The sequence below is a fragment of the Rattus norvegicus genome, chromosome 7 (genome assembly GCF_036323735.1).
Source record: "Rattus norvegicus strain BN/NHsdMcwi chromosome 7, GRCr8, whole genome shotgun sequence".
NCBI classification, from domain to species: domain Eukaryota; kingdom Metazoa; phylum Chordata; class Mammalia; order Rodentia; family Muridae; genus Rattus; species Rattus norvegicus.
The window spans coordinates 1,628,185-1,641,008 of record NC_086025.1 but is presented as its reverse complement, the minus strand read 5'-3'; the positions used below and the strand labels follow the sequence as shown (position 1 = coordinate 1,641,008).

The following is a 12,824-nucleotide window of genomic DNA, read 5'->3' as shown; positions in this document are numbered from 1 at the left end:
TTTTTTTTATTGGTTCTTTTTTCTTTTTTTTTCGGAGCTGGGGACCGAACCCAGGGCCTTGTGCTTCCTAGGCAAGCGCTCTACCACTGAGCTAAATCCCCAACCCCTACCCCCACATCTTTTAAGACCTTTACCTCTTGGGAAATAAGTTCTTTCTGATGGACAAGGGCCAGCTCAGCACATGAGGTGGCATGGAGGACAAGTTGCAGGGGTGAGCTTGCCCTTTCACTATGGGTCTGGGTCAGCCTTGGTAGCAAGCACTTTTACCCTCAGTCTGAGTACCCACATGGTGGCTTGCATCCATTCCCAACCCTGCTTCAAGGGCTCCAGTGTCTGTGACCTGGAAGGTCACTAGGCACACCTGTGGTGCCTTTATGTAGATGGTTCTTCTAATCACAACTATTAACGCCCAATTCCAGGGGATCAAAAAGTCTAAAAATGGTTTTGCAAAATCTTTGGCCTTGAGAATCCAAAGCTGTCATACTTGTTATGAGCATTTGGGAGTTCAAGGGCAGCCTGAGCTGCAGAACGGCTTCAGGCTCTGTCTCATTCATTACTTGTTTGGAATAGTCAGCCACCTCTAGTCAGGCATCTAACACCCAACTTAAGTTATAGTCTTAAGGGAAAGTCACAAGCTATAGAACAAGACTCCAGGCTAGCTTTCAAGTTCTGTGTTAAAAATGTGTGGATGCTACCTGCAGAGGCTAGAGATGTTGGATCCGATGGAGCTGATAGTTCTAGCTGGGTCCTCTGTAAACAGTGTGTGCAATCTCAAGGGAGCAATCTCTAGCTCCCTTGAGATGAATGTCAAAGCCCATCTGCTTAACCTGGTACAAGTGTTAGCCTTTCCACCAGGTTTTGTTTGTTGCTTTTTTTTTTTTCCTTCGGAGCTGAGGACCGAACCCAGGGCCTTGCGCTTCCTAGGCAAGCACTCTACCACTGAGCTAAATCCCCAACCCCTTGTTTGTTGCTTTTTAATGAACCTTGTTGAGGAAGGTCTTGCTGTAGCCTAGAATCCTATCTAATTTGCTTCTGAGGTGACCACACTAAGTGTTCAAGGCAGATGGGGCCTTTGGCTCACTTTAGGCTGGTGTTTAGGCTGGAGTCTTGAGGTCCTGGGCTGCCTTTGCATATGCCCTAAGTTTCCTCCTTGTGTAGTCCAGAACTAGTGTGTATGATATAGTATTAATCACTATCTTCAGACACATCATGCAGATGTGTCATTGCACATTTACCTTGTTTCTAAATTGTTTTATTATACGCCCTGTGTCTACGGTGCCCATAGAATCCAGAAGAGGATGTCGGGTGCCCTGGAACTGGACTCACGAAAGGTCTTGAGCTGTAACAAACCTGGGTGTCCTCTGAAGGAACTCTTAACTGCTCTTTGAATTACTGAGCCATGTCTTCAGTCCTAGCTTTCTTTTCTTTCTCTTTTTTTTCTGTAAACATTTTATGTAGTGCTGGGGATTGAATTTAGGGCCTCCTGTATGTTATGTAATTTTCTCCAACCTTCCTGAGCAAATTAACAGAAACAGGGAAGAAGGGCTTATTTTGATCCACAGTTGCAGAAAGTGTAGTCCCCTCGTGGTCAGGAAGGTATGGTGGAACTCAAGGTGTCAGAGACACATAACAGGCTTCTCTCATTAAGGCCAGGAGCTGGGTATGACTGCACACAGCTGTAATCCTAGCCCTCTGGAGCTGAGAGTCAGTAGTTCAAGTTAGCTGGAGGGTGGGGCTATACTTCAGTTAGGAGTGTTTGCCTAGTGTCTCAGGGATCCTTTTGCTGTGACAAAACACTGCCCAACAGGGATCTGGGGAGGAAAGAGTTTATTTCATCAAAAGAACTCTCAGTTCCCAGTCCATTAGGAAAGTGAGGGTAGAAAGCAGAGACTGGAGGAGTTGTGTTTACTGACCTGCTCCCTGAGGCTCGCTCAACCCTTCTTGCTTACAGCTCCCAGGACCTCCATCCAGCCCAGGGTCCTTCCTGCATCAACCTTCAACTTCAAACAATGCACTGCAGGCCAATCTGGTGGGGGCGTTTTCTCCAGTGAAGTTCCCTCTTCCCAGTGACTCCAGCTTGTGTCAGGTTGACATAAAACTAACCAGCACACTTGGTGCATGTGGCGTGATCCACGTGTGGTACCCACCTGTAATCCAACACTTGGGAGGTTGGTGCATGTGGCGTGATCCAAGTGTGGTGCACACCTGTAATTCAACACTTGGGAGGTGGAGGTTGTCATTTCAAGGTTATCCTCAGCCACACTGTTCAAGACCAGCCAGCCTGAAGTGCGTGAGACCCTCTCACAATAACAAAGCTAAGCTTCTTGAGTAGTTGGAACCAATAGTGCCTGCTTTCTCCAGGAGTTAGCCACTTCTGCTAGTCAAGCTGGTTCCTAGTGCTCCCAAATTCCTAAAGGCCTCAATGCCACAGACATGACCAAGCTTATGTGACACAGGACTAAGTGGTGGTTCACATCTGAGTGAGCATGAGTCCACCACAGCTGGCCCTCCAAGACACTTTTTTTTTTTACCATTTAAAATATTTCTGTGTATGAGTGTTTTGCCTGCATATGTTTGTGAGCCATGTGTGTACAGAGGTCTGAAGAGAGGCATCTCCTGGAACTGGACTTATGGATAGTTATTAACCACCATACGGATGCTGAGAACGGGGCTTAGTCATCTTTCTGCCCCTCCCCTTTAAATGTTTCTGTTACATTCATCTACCGTGTGTGTTCGTCAGGCCTGATCCAACCCTTCTCTGTCAAGCCATCTTGCTGGCTCCCAAAGTTTACTCTTACTATCTGGGGTGAGGGTACGCCCATTTAATGTGTTACAGAGTTCATGACCCCTGGGGAAGACTTGATTCAACTATAATCAAAGGATTTATTGATTAGCTCCCAGCAGGGTAACAGCTTAAAGCTCAGTCTCAGACATGTCGTAAAGGAGGGGTATGGGGAAGGGATTTTAAAGGGAAAACCACAAGAAGACCTTTAATGTCTATGCAAGCAAGTAAGAACTGGTTAAGTGGTTAGGGTAATTCAAAACAATCTTTGGCCAGGCAGTGGTGGCACATGCCACTAATCCCAGCACATAGGGGGCAGAAGCAAGTGGATTTCTATGAGCTCTCGTCTACAGGGTAACACAGAAAAAGCCTGTCTCAAAATAATTCAATCAATCAATCAATCAGTCAAAAACAATCTTTGGGTATCTGTGTAAGCAAGTTACAGAGACAAAAAAAGCACTTAGTCCTAACAGGTGGGTGGTGTAGCCACAAGATTTTCCACCCAAGCCCCAGGCCTCAGCTTATTTTTTTTTAAGATTTATTTATTTTATGTATTGAGTTCACTGTAGCTGTGAACCAGAAGTGACATCAGATCCCATTACAGATGGATGTGAGCCACCATGTGGTTGCTGGGAATTGAACTCAGGACCTCTGGAAGAGCAGTCGGTGAGCCATCTCTCCAGCCCTCAGCTTATTATTTATTAATAAATGCCTAGGCCTTAAGCCAAGCTTGTTCCTCCACTAGCTTGCAACTTATTTAACCTGTTTGTACTAGTCTACTTCTGCCACATGGTTGGTGCATGGCTCTACATGACATGGAGACACCAGTGGAGCGGGAGCAGCCAAGGGCAAGACTAAGAGGGCAGGTAATAGCTGGGAAGGAGCCAGGCCAGCATACTTGGGTTAGAATAGCTCAGTATCTGCCCAGCTTTACTGCCGAAGCTTACAGTAAATGTAAGTCTCGGTGTCTTTATTTAGGAACTAGAATGGGCATAGAAAAGCCAAAATAACTTACAAGGTGGTGATGCTGAGCATTTTTGGGTGGGGCATCACTGAACCTGAGTTCCAGGGACTGGAGTTAGAGATGGAACAAACAGTGGCTACAAAGAAGGATGCCTTGTATAAAGTGGAGTTTCTCGCTAACACACCTTTAGTTCCAGCACTCAGGAGGCAAAGGTAGATGAGTTGTTATGAGTTCAAGGACAGCCTGGTCTACAGAGTGAGTTCCAGAATAGCCAGGGCTACAAAACAAAAAACAACAAAACCCTGTCTTGGAAGGAAAAAGTTTCTTTAACCACCATAAATTAGTTAAACTAATGAGTCTTATTAAAGTAGACTGGACCAGTAGGAATATAAAGAAAGGACTGGAATATAAATGTTCAGTACTTTTAAATTTATTTTATGTGGCACAGATGATTTGCCTGCTCATATATGTGTGTGTACTACATGGATACAGTGTCGATGGAACCCAGAAGAGGTCACCAGGTTTCCTGGAACTGGAGTTACAGATGGTTTTGAGACCCAGTGTGGTTACCAGACATAGAACCTTGTTGTTGTAAAATTATAATAAAAAATAAAACAGTCTTTTTTCTAGGTCCAGCACCGCAGTGCCCCAAGATAGTCTGCTAGATATCTTGGCAGAAACACATCCCAACTCCATGGCCACCCAGACCAACCACCCCACACTCCCTTACACTTAAATCTACACATGAAAGAACACACAACACAATAACCTCAGATCCAACTGATAAGATATAATTGCCCACCTAAACATACAAAGCCCTGTACTTATCCATCCCTTAAGAACATTCGTAACAACCTGTAAAGGTACAACCTGGAATCTTTTTTTTTTTCTCTTTTTCTTTTTTCTTTTTTTTGGAGCTAGGCAAGCGCTCTACCACTGAGCTAAATCCCCAACACAACCTGGAGTCTTAACCTCTCTCTCTCTCTCTCTCTCTCTCTCTCTCTCTCTCTCTCTCTCTTTCTCTCTCTCTCTCTCTTTCTCTCTCTCTCTCTCTCTCCCCTCCCCTCTCTTCCTTTTCCCTTAAACATTTTCTCCCACCCATTCCTTCTCCTCCAATGACAGGCCTCCTTTTATCCTGTATTTGCCCTCATCTGTATTTTACAAATTCAATGAAGAGAAGGTTCTGGTGAAGTCACTTGATTACGGAACTAGGCAGCTGTCCTTGGGGCAGTGGAATTAGCATCAAAATACAGATAACTCGGGGGCTGGGGATTTAGCTCAGTGGTAGAGCGCTTACCTAGGAAGCGCAAGGCCCGGGGTTCGGTCCCCAGCTCCGGAAAAAAAGAACCAAAAAAAAAAAAAAAATACAGATAACTCCAAGGTAAACCACAACATTTCCCCCTTTTTGTCCAGTTAAAAGGCCTTTTCCCTTATATATAAATTGAGTACAGTTACTACCATTCTACAATTTATAAAACATACAGTACACTCAACACCCGGTCCATCAATTTCGTCCATTAACTAAAGCACCTTGTCATCTATCCTAAAAGACTTTAATTCTATATCTGACTTATATCCTGGTTTGAGATCATATGCCACCTGAAAAACCACCCTTTTAAATTTATTATCTTTTTCAATGTTAAACAGCTTGGGTTGTCTATGAGACTACCAGTCTTCAACTATGTCAGAAATATGAGAATGACCAAATATCTATACACATAGGAAGCCTAACACAGCTTTCAGAACCGAAGGGTTGTAGAGACAAATCTCCAGTAGCAAGTCCCCTGTTAGCAGCATGTGAGTACAAGTCTTCAGCCTTCTGGCCCCACATCAACAGATAGACTCTAGAAATGCAGATGTTGAAGGGCTGATCACCCTGTCTTGGCAGGGTTTATCAGTCAACTATTCTGCATAATTTGTCCTTTTCTGGACAGTATTAGTCTGCAGATGAAACAGGTAGTTTTGTCCAGTGGCTGCCTAGCCACAAAGTATTGCCTTACCTGGAGGTAGAGATGTTCAAATTCTTCATTAAATCCACCAAAGGGGAACTGTTAGGGGCAGATATGTCTCAACAAAAGATAAATAACTTTAAATCTCAAATTTTGTGGATTTCTGACGTTTTTGAAAACCATCTATCTATATAAGGTAATCTGTACTGTTGTCTTTATATCTTTTTTTTTTAATTTATTTTTTAAGATTTTATTTTATTGTATGAGTACACTGTAGCTGCCTTCAGACACACCAGAAGAGGGCATCAGATCTCATTACAGATGGTTGTGAGCCACCGGTTGCTGGGATTTGAACTCAGGACCTCAGGAAGAGCAGTCGGTGCTCTTAACCACTGAGCCATCTCTCCAGCCCTGTCTTTATATCTTAATAATATCATGAAAGTCCTCTTACAAACTCAGAGCCATGACTTTGCTATCTGCCCTGAACTCACAGGTGTAATCAACTCAGAAGTGTGCAATGACATCAATAGAAGGACTGGCTTAGACCTTGTACTTTTAAACCTTTTTTTTTTTCCGGAGCTAGGGACCGAACCCAGGGCCTTGTGCTCGCTAGGCAAGCGCTCTACCGCTGAGTTAAATCCCCAACCCACACTTTTAAACCTTTTGACAAATAAATTCTTTTTTTTTTTTGAGACATAGCTTTTTATTGGTCTAACCTGGTCTAACCCACATGCCTAGTGATAGGCTTGGGCAACTTTCTCCCTATGCCCTCCAGTCTTCCCTTTATTGAGAGCTCCTGGCTTGCCCCAGGAAAGAAGAGTGTCCTGGGCAGTGTTGGCAGACATTCAGTTGGGACCTGAAGGGGCTCAAGGTGACGGAGAGATGGGGCCACAGGGCAGAGGGACGGCAGTGTCCTGCACAGCCCCTGCCTTGGCAGGATGAGAGGGATCGGTAGGGAATAACTTTCCCAGCAGCTCCTACTGTGCCCTTAGAGCCATCAGCATCTCTCCGATGTTGTCCTCAGCTTCCTTAACACTCCGCTCCATGTAGGACTTTTTCTGCTCCAGCTCTTTAATTTTTTCTTCTGCAATTTTCTGTTTTTCTAACAGCTGGTTGTGAATTACTTCCTTGGACTGTAGAATAAACATTCTCCCTACACCTTCATACATGTTAGTCTCATCTACCCGTGTCCGTAAGGTGTGCGTGCTTTTTCACCCTGTTTAGCTGTTCAATTTGTATGTCTGCAAGTTTCACCTTCTGCTGAGTATCAATAACTTTGGCTTGAAGCTCTGTGAAGGCCTTCTTCAACTCCAGATCCATGGAGGCAGCCATATTGGAGCACACTATACGCCTGTGCTAGAGGCAAGACAAATTCTATACCAAAGCAAAGACATGATCTCAGCCTAGCTACCAAATGAGATTATGACTGTATAACACAATCTAGCTAATTCCTCCCTGTTAAATTACAACCATTTCTAAATTCCTCATAAAAACAACCTTAGAATAACCACTTTCAGCCCCCCAAAAGTCCAGGGAATTGGGGCTAAAACTCCTCCATAACTTCAGGCTGTGCCTGGGCGTTGAGATAATCTTGTGGGTAGAGGGTAGGAAGAATGAAGCAAATGCTGTAGCCAGATGTGTCCTGACTGGACCCAGCTGAAAGTCCTTGAGACCAGGAATCCAAGTAGGCACACTCCGCAAAATACAACTCTCAAGACAAAAGTTTAGAATCGAGATATCTTTTTGTTCGATTCTCTTGAATCTAGTTTTTCAGGCGGTCTACCTCTATCAAGTCTGATCAGTATGACTCTGTGAGGTTCCCAGAGCCTAATCACATTTTTAAAAAAAACAAAGACAAAGGGGTTGGGGATTTAGCTCAGTGGTAGAGCGCTTGCCTAGCAAGCGCAAGGCCCTGGGTTTGGTCCCCAGTTCCAGAAACAAACAAACAAACAAACAAACAAAAAACAAAGACAAAATCATTCTCCCAAAATACTGTGTTCCTTAGTCTGTAACCAGAAAAGCTGTATCTTGCACTCTCTCCCAGAGTAATAATATTACCATAAAACTCAAAGTCACACCCATTATGAAGATTAAACAATTTTAAAAAAATAAGCTAGGGGTTGAGGATTTAGCTCAGCGGTAGAGTGCTTGCCTAGCAAGTGCAAGGCCCTGGGTTTGGTCCCCAGCTCCAAAAAAAAAAAAAGTAAGCTAAACAATAGTGTTAAATAATGAGCCTGATAGGCTTTTGTACTCTGTGATATCAGGAAATAAACCCAAATTTCCCGTGGAGTCCACATTAAGAGAATCTGAGGGCTGGAGAGACGGCTCAGCAGTTAAGAGCTCTGACTGCTCCTCCAGAGGTCCTGAGTTCAATTCCCAGCAACCACATGGTGGCTCACAACCATCTTCAATGAGATCGGGTGTGTTTGAAGATAGCTACAGTGTACTCATATACGTAAAATAAATAACTTTAAAAAAAAGAGAGAATCTGAGCTTCCTGTTGTGGCAAATATCAAAAGTAACCACAAACCCTCACTAGCTGGCATCAATGAACCATATGACCTTTAGTGGGGTAATTCATAAAACAAACTAAACATCTGACTCCTTGATAAGTTTCATAATGCCTTTCCCCCGCAACAGCCCCTTCTCTCCATATCTCTGGTTATCTTGGAACCTGCTCTGTAGACCAGACTGGTCTCTACCTCCCAAGTGGCATCACCACTGCCAAGCAAAATAAAATCCTTTTTAAAAAGAAAAAAGTTGGGTGGTGGTGGCACACACCTTTATCCCAGCACTTGGGGACTATAAAAATAACTTTTATTCACCTAATGTAATTTTCATCTTTTTTTTTTTTTTCAGAGCTGAGGACCGAACTCAGGGCCTTGTGTTTGCTAGACAAGTGCTCTACCACTGAGCTAAATCCCCAACCCTGTAATTGTCATCTTGAAGGCTTACTGATGAATAAACACACTCCTTCCAGTTCTTTCTGAACTCTGGTTGGCTGGTTCAGCTCAGCTGTTCTGACACAAACTCCTCTCCAGGCTGACTGATTCAATCTGGCTTCTCTAAGCGTCTCACTGAATTACTCTGCTTGGCCTCAAAGTTACTCTGGCAGTTTGTTCTAATCTTCTGTCCCTTTCTTATTCTCTGGCTTCAACTGCCTCTGCTGACCTGCACTGTACTCACTGCACTGACTCACAGATGACCGAACAGGACTGCATGAACTCAACTGCATTCAACTGAACTCACTGCATTCAGACTGCACTGAATTGAACTGCACTGCACTCCACTGCATTGCCTGAACTCAACCCAACTGCACTCACTGAACTGCCCTCCACCAATCACACATCACTTCCAAACACTGCTGTTTCTCCAAACTTTACCTCCACAGGTGTGAGGTAAAGGTGTTTCTATATTCCACCCAGAAGGATTAAAGGTGTGTCTGTCATTCCAGCTGGATCACACATACCTAGAAAGTCTTTGGATGTGATCCCTTGCCAGAGCAGCCATGTTGCTGGATTAAAACTTCTCTACAGGGAGGCAGAGGCAGGCAGATCTCTGAGTTTGAAGCAAGCCTAGTCTACATAGTGAGTCCCAGAACAACCAGGACTATGCAGAGAAACCCTACCTTGAAAAACAAAACAAAAGGGGAAAAATTTATTTTTACTCATGTTCATGAATGAGTATATATACCGTGTGTGGAGGTGCTTACAGGGACCAGAAGTGGGTACCAGATCCCCTGGTGTTGTGCTGGAACACACACTCAGGTCCTCTGGAAAGCAGTATCAGCTCTTAACAGACGGGCCATCTCTCCAGACTGTTTATTTCTGATGCATGGTCTCCTGTAGCTGAGACTGGCCTCAAACTCAATAAAGAGCTAAGGATGATTTTGACTTTCTGATCCTCTTGTAACCACCTCTTCAGTGCTTAGGTTTCAGGCACATTATCTCATACCTGGGCAGGAAGCCCAGGGCCTCGTGCTCGTACTCTACCAACTGAGCTTCATCCAACAATCCAGCTCTGGGTAGTGTGAGGTTCCAGTCGGACCTCTACCAGACCCTTGAATGAGACTCACAGAGGCGGTAGACAATGCAAAAGCAAGAGGAGCTTTATTGTTCCAGCATGTTGGGGTCACCCCACTTCAAGAAGGAGATGCCCCCTGGGTTTGGTCCTCAGCTCCGAAAAAAAGAAAAGAGAAAAAAAAAAAACCAAAAAAAAAAAAAAAAGAAAACACTATCTTTATGTGTATGAATGAGTGGGGTTTTTTTTTGTTTTTTTTTTTTTTGGTTCTTTTTTTTTCGGAGCTGGGGACCGAACCCAGGGCCTTGCGCTTCCTAGGCAAGCGCTCTACCACTGAGCTAAATCCCCAGCCCCATGTATGAGTGTTTTGCTTGCATGTATGTATGTACATATGTATGTACGTACGTATGTATGAATGTTCGTATGTATGTGCCCATGTGCATACCTGGTTGTTGTGGAGGGCAGAAGTGGATATCAGAGCTCCTGGAACTAGAATTACTGACGGTTATGAGCCAGCATGTTGACAGATGGGACTTGAACCCAGGTCCTAACAGAAGAGCAGCCCGTGCTCTTAACCAATAAGACATCTCTACAGCCCCAGTAGCTTTTTGATAGAATTAACTACGGAGATGTTTAATCATAAGCCTAAAGAAGTGAAGGAAGGTTAGGATACTGGTGCATGCCTGTAATCCCAGACGTTAGGTAATGGAAGGGTGGACTCCAAGTTCAAGTTCATCCCGAAGTACATGGGGAGTTTGAGGGTCTCATAAACCAACACTCTCCCAGAAAAGGAGAGGGGGGGGGGCTGTAAAGGCAAACAAGCCATTTAGATAAATGAGAAAAGATCTTTCCAGCATTGGATGTGACAAGACAAAGTATCTGAGGCAGGAGCATGCCCACCGAGCTGATATGATTCAGAGAGGTGGCGGTGGCTAAGTTGCACTGAGCTGATGGACCGGTTCAGGTTTATGATCCTTTATCTCTGGGTCCTTATTTACTTTGGCATGATTTTCAAGACTAAGGAGCAATATACTGCACATTTACCCAGTATATAACATCCTAGAAGGGATTTGAAACAGCAATGAGAATCTTTATCAGTAAGTATATATGCCAGGTGTGCTGGCCCGCCCCTGTGATCTCAGCATTTTGGACAAAGAGGCACGATAACTACTACAAACCAGCCTTGTCTACACAATTTCAGGCTAAGAGCTACACAGTGAGACCCTGTTCATCCCAATAGGTCAGCGGCTCTGCAAAGCTAAGGCGGGATGGACACTCTAGGTCAGCATTGGCTAGTGAGATTCTGAGTTCCAGGAGCCTAGGCTACAGAGTAAGATAAAAGCCCCTTTCAAAGAAACGAGAGAGAGAGAGAGAGAGAGAGAGAGAGAGAGAGAGAGAGAGAGAGAGAGGAGGACAGGTCAGACTTTACCTACATAGAGAGCTCCTACCAGGAAGTTCCAAAATACTGACTTTTTTGTTTTTGTTTTTTTGCTTCCAACCCCTTGTGCCATCACTATTGGCGCATGATCTGGCTTCCTACTTCACGGAGACACAAAGGTGTCCAGTGACTGACCTGCGTTTAGACTGCAGATGACTTCTACTACAGATTACTTTCCATGCTTCTGCCCAGCACAGTTTCTTTTTTTTTTCTTTTCTTTTTTCCGGAGCTGGGGACCGAACCCAGGGCCTTGTGCTTGCTAGGCAAGCGCTCTACCACTGAGCTAAATCCCCAACCCCCCAGCACAATTTCTATCTGCACACTTGGGAACCTGCCCCACTTCCTGGCTATGAAAGGACACACTCTCCATGTCTCCTAAAGCAGCTGTTCCTCTCCGTATTTATCTTCCCATCCTCTCGTGCTCGTATTTCTATAGTCTTATAAAATCCCTCCCTCCTTCCTCCGGCTTCTTCCTCCAGCCTTCTCCTGCCCTTTGCAATATTTTATTATTTTTAATTATGTGTATGTGTGTGCCTGTGCACATGCGTGTAGTGCCTGGGGAGGATTTTGGATTTACTAGAGCTGGCAGTCGTGAGCCTCCCAACAGAGTAGCACCAGTTTTTAACTCCTGAGCATCATCTCTCCTGCTGCTCTTTCCCCTTTATCTGCCTGCTCGACACAACTCCCTCCCTTTCTTACAGCCATATACGATAATAATAATACCTTAGAGAGATATAACAAGATTTTCATCATGTTCTTTCTTGCTTTCTTTTCTTAAGATTTGTTTGTTTGTTTACCTATACTATGTGAGCACACTGTCGCTGTCGCTGTCCTCAGACTCACCAGAAGAGGGCATCGGATCCCATTACAGATGGCTGTGAGCCACCATGTGGTTGCTGGGACTTGAACTCAGGACCTCTGGAAGAGCAGTCGGTGCTCTTAACCACTGAGCCACCTCTTGATCCTGATCAGGATTCTCTTTTAGACAGGATCTTACTGTGTAGCCCAAGATGGCTTCCAATGTACCCAGGTTGATGGTGTCATCTTCCTGCCTCTACCTCCCAATTGCTAGGATTGCAGGTGTGTGGCACTGCTGCCTAACATTGTTTATTGTTTAGATTGTACCACAGCTCCTTCTGAAATACTAGGGGACTACTTCCCGAATGTTCTTTCTAATCACTTTTTATATTGTTCTCTGGCTCAGAACTCTCCAAATCCTAGGCATGGTGGTGCACCCCTGTAATCACAGCATTTTCAAGGTGAGTGCAGGGCTAGAGCGATGGCTCAGCGGTTAAGAGCACTGACTGCTCTTCCAGAGGTCCTGAGTTCCCAGCAACCACATGGTGGCTCACAACCATCTGTAATGGGTTCTGGTGTCTGAAGAGAGCTACAGTGTACTCATACTCATTAAATAAATAAGAATCTTAAAAAAAAAGATGAGGGCAGGAGGCCCTCAACTGGAGGCCACTCTGGGCTACATAGCATGAAGTGGTGATTCTTGGTTTCGTTGGAGACTCAGTTGTGTCATGTGATGTTTTTCTGGAAGCAGCCTGGAGAAAGGGCATGTGATATTTTGCTGAGCAGATGCTTGTGAAGACGTGTGATGTTTGGAAAGAGTATAACGCAACAGACAGTGGATGCCGCTCTGGCATTGGTTCACCTTGCTTTCTT

At 44.5% G+C, this 12,824-nt stretch overlaps 1 pseudogene; it reads right to left on the bottom strand.

Moving 5' to 3' along the window:
* Positions 1–6,667: 6,667 nt before the first annotated feature.
* Positions 6,668–7,053, bottom strand: Pfdn1-ps1 (prefoldin subunit 1, pseudogene 1; annotated as a pseudogene).
* Between the last annotated feature and the right edge of the window lie 5,771 nt (positions 7,054–12,824).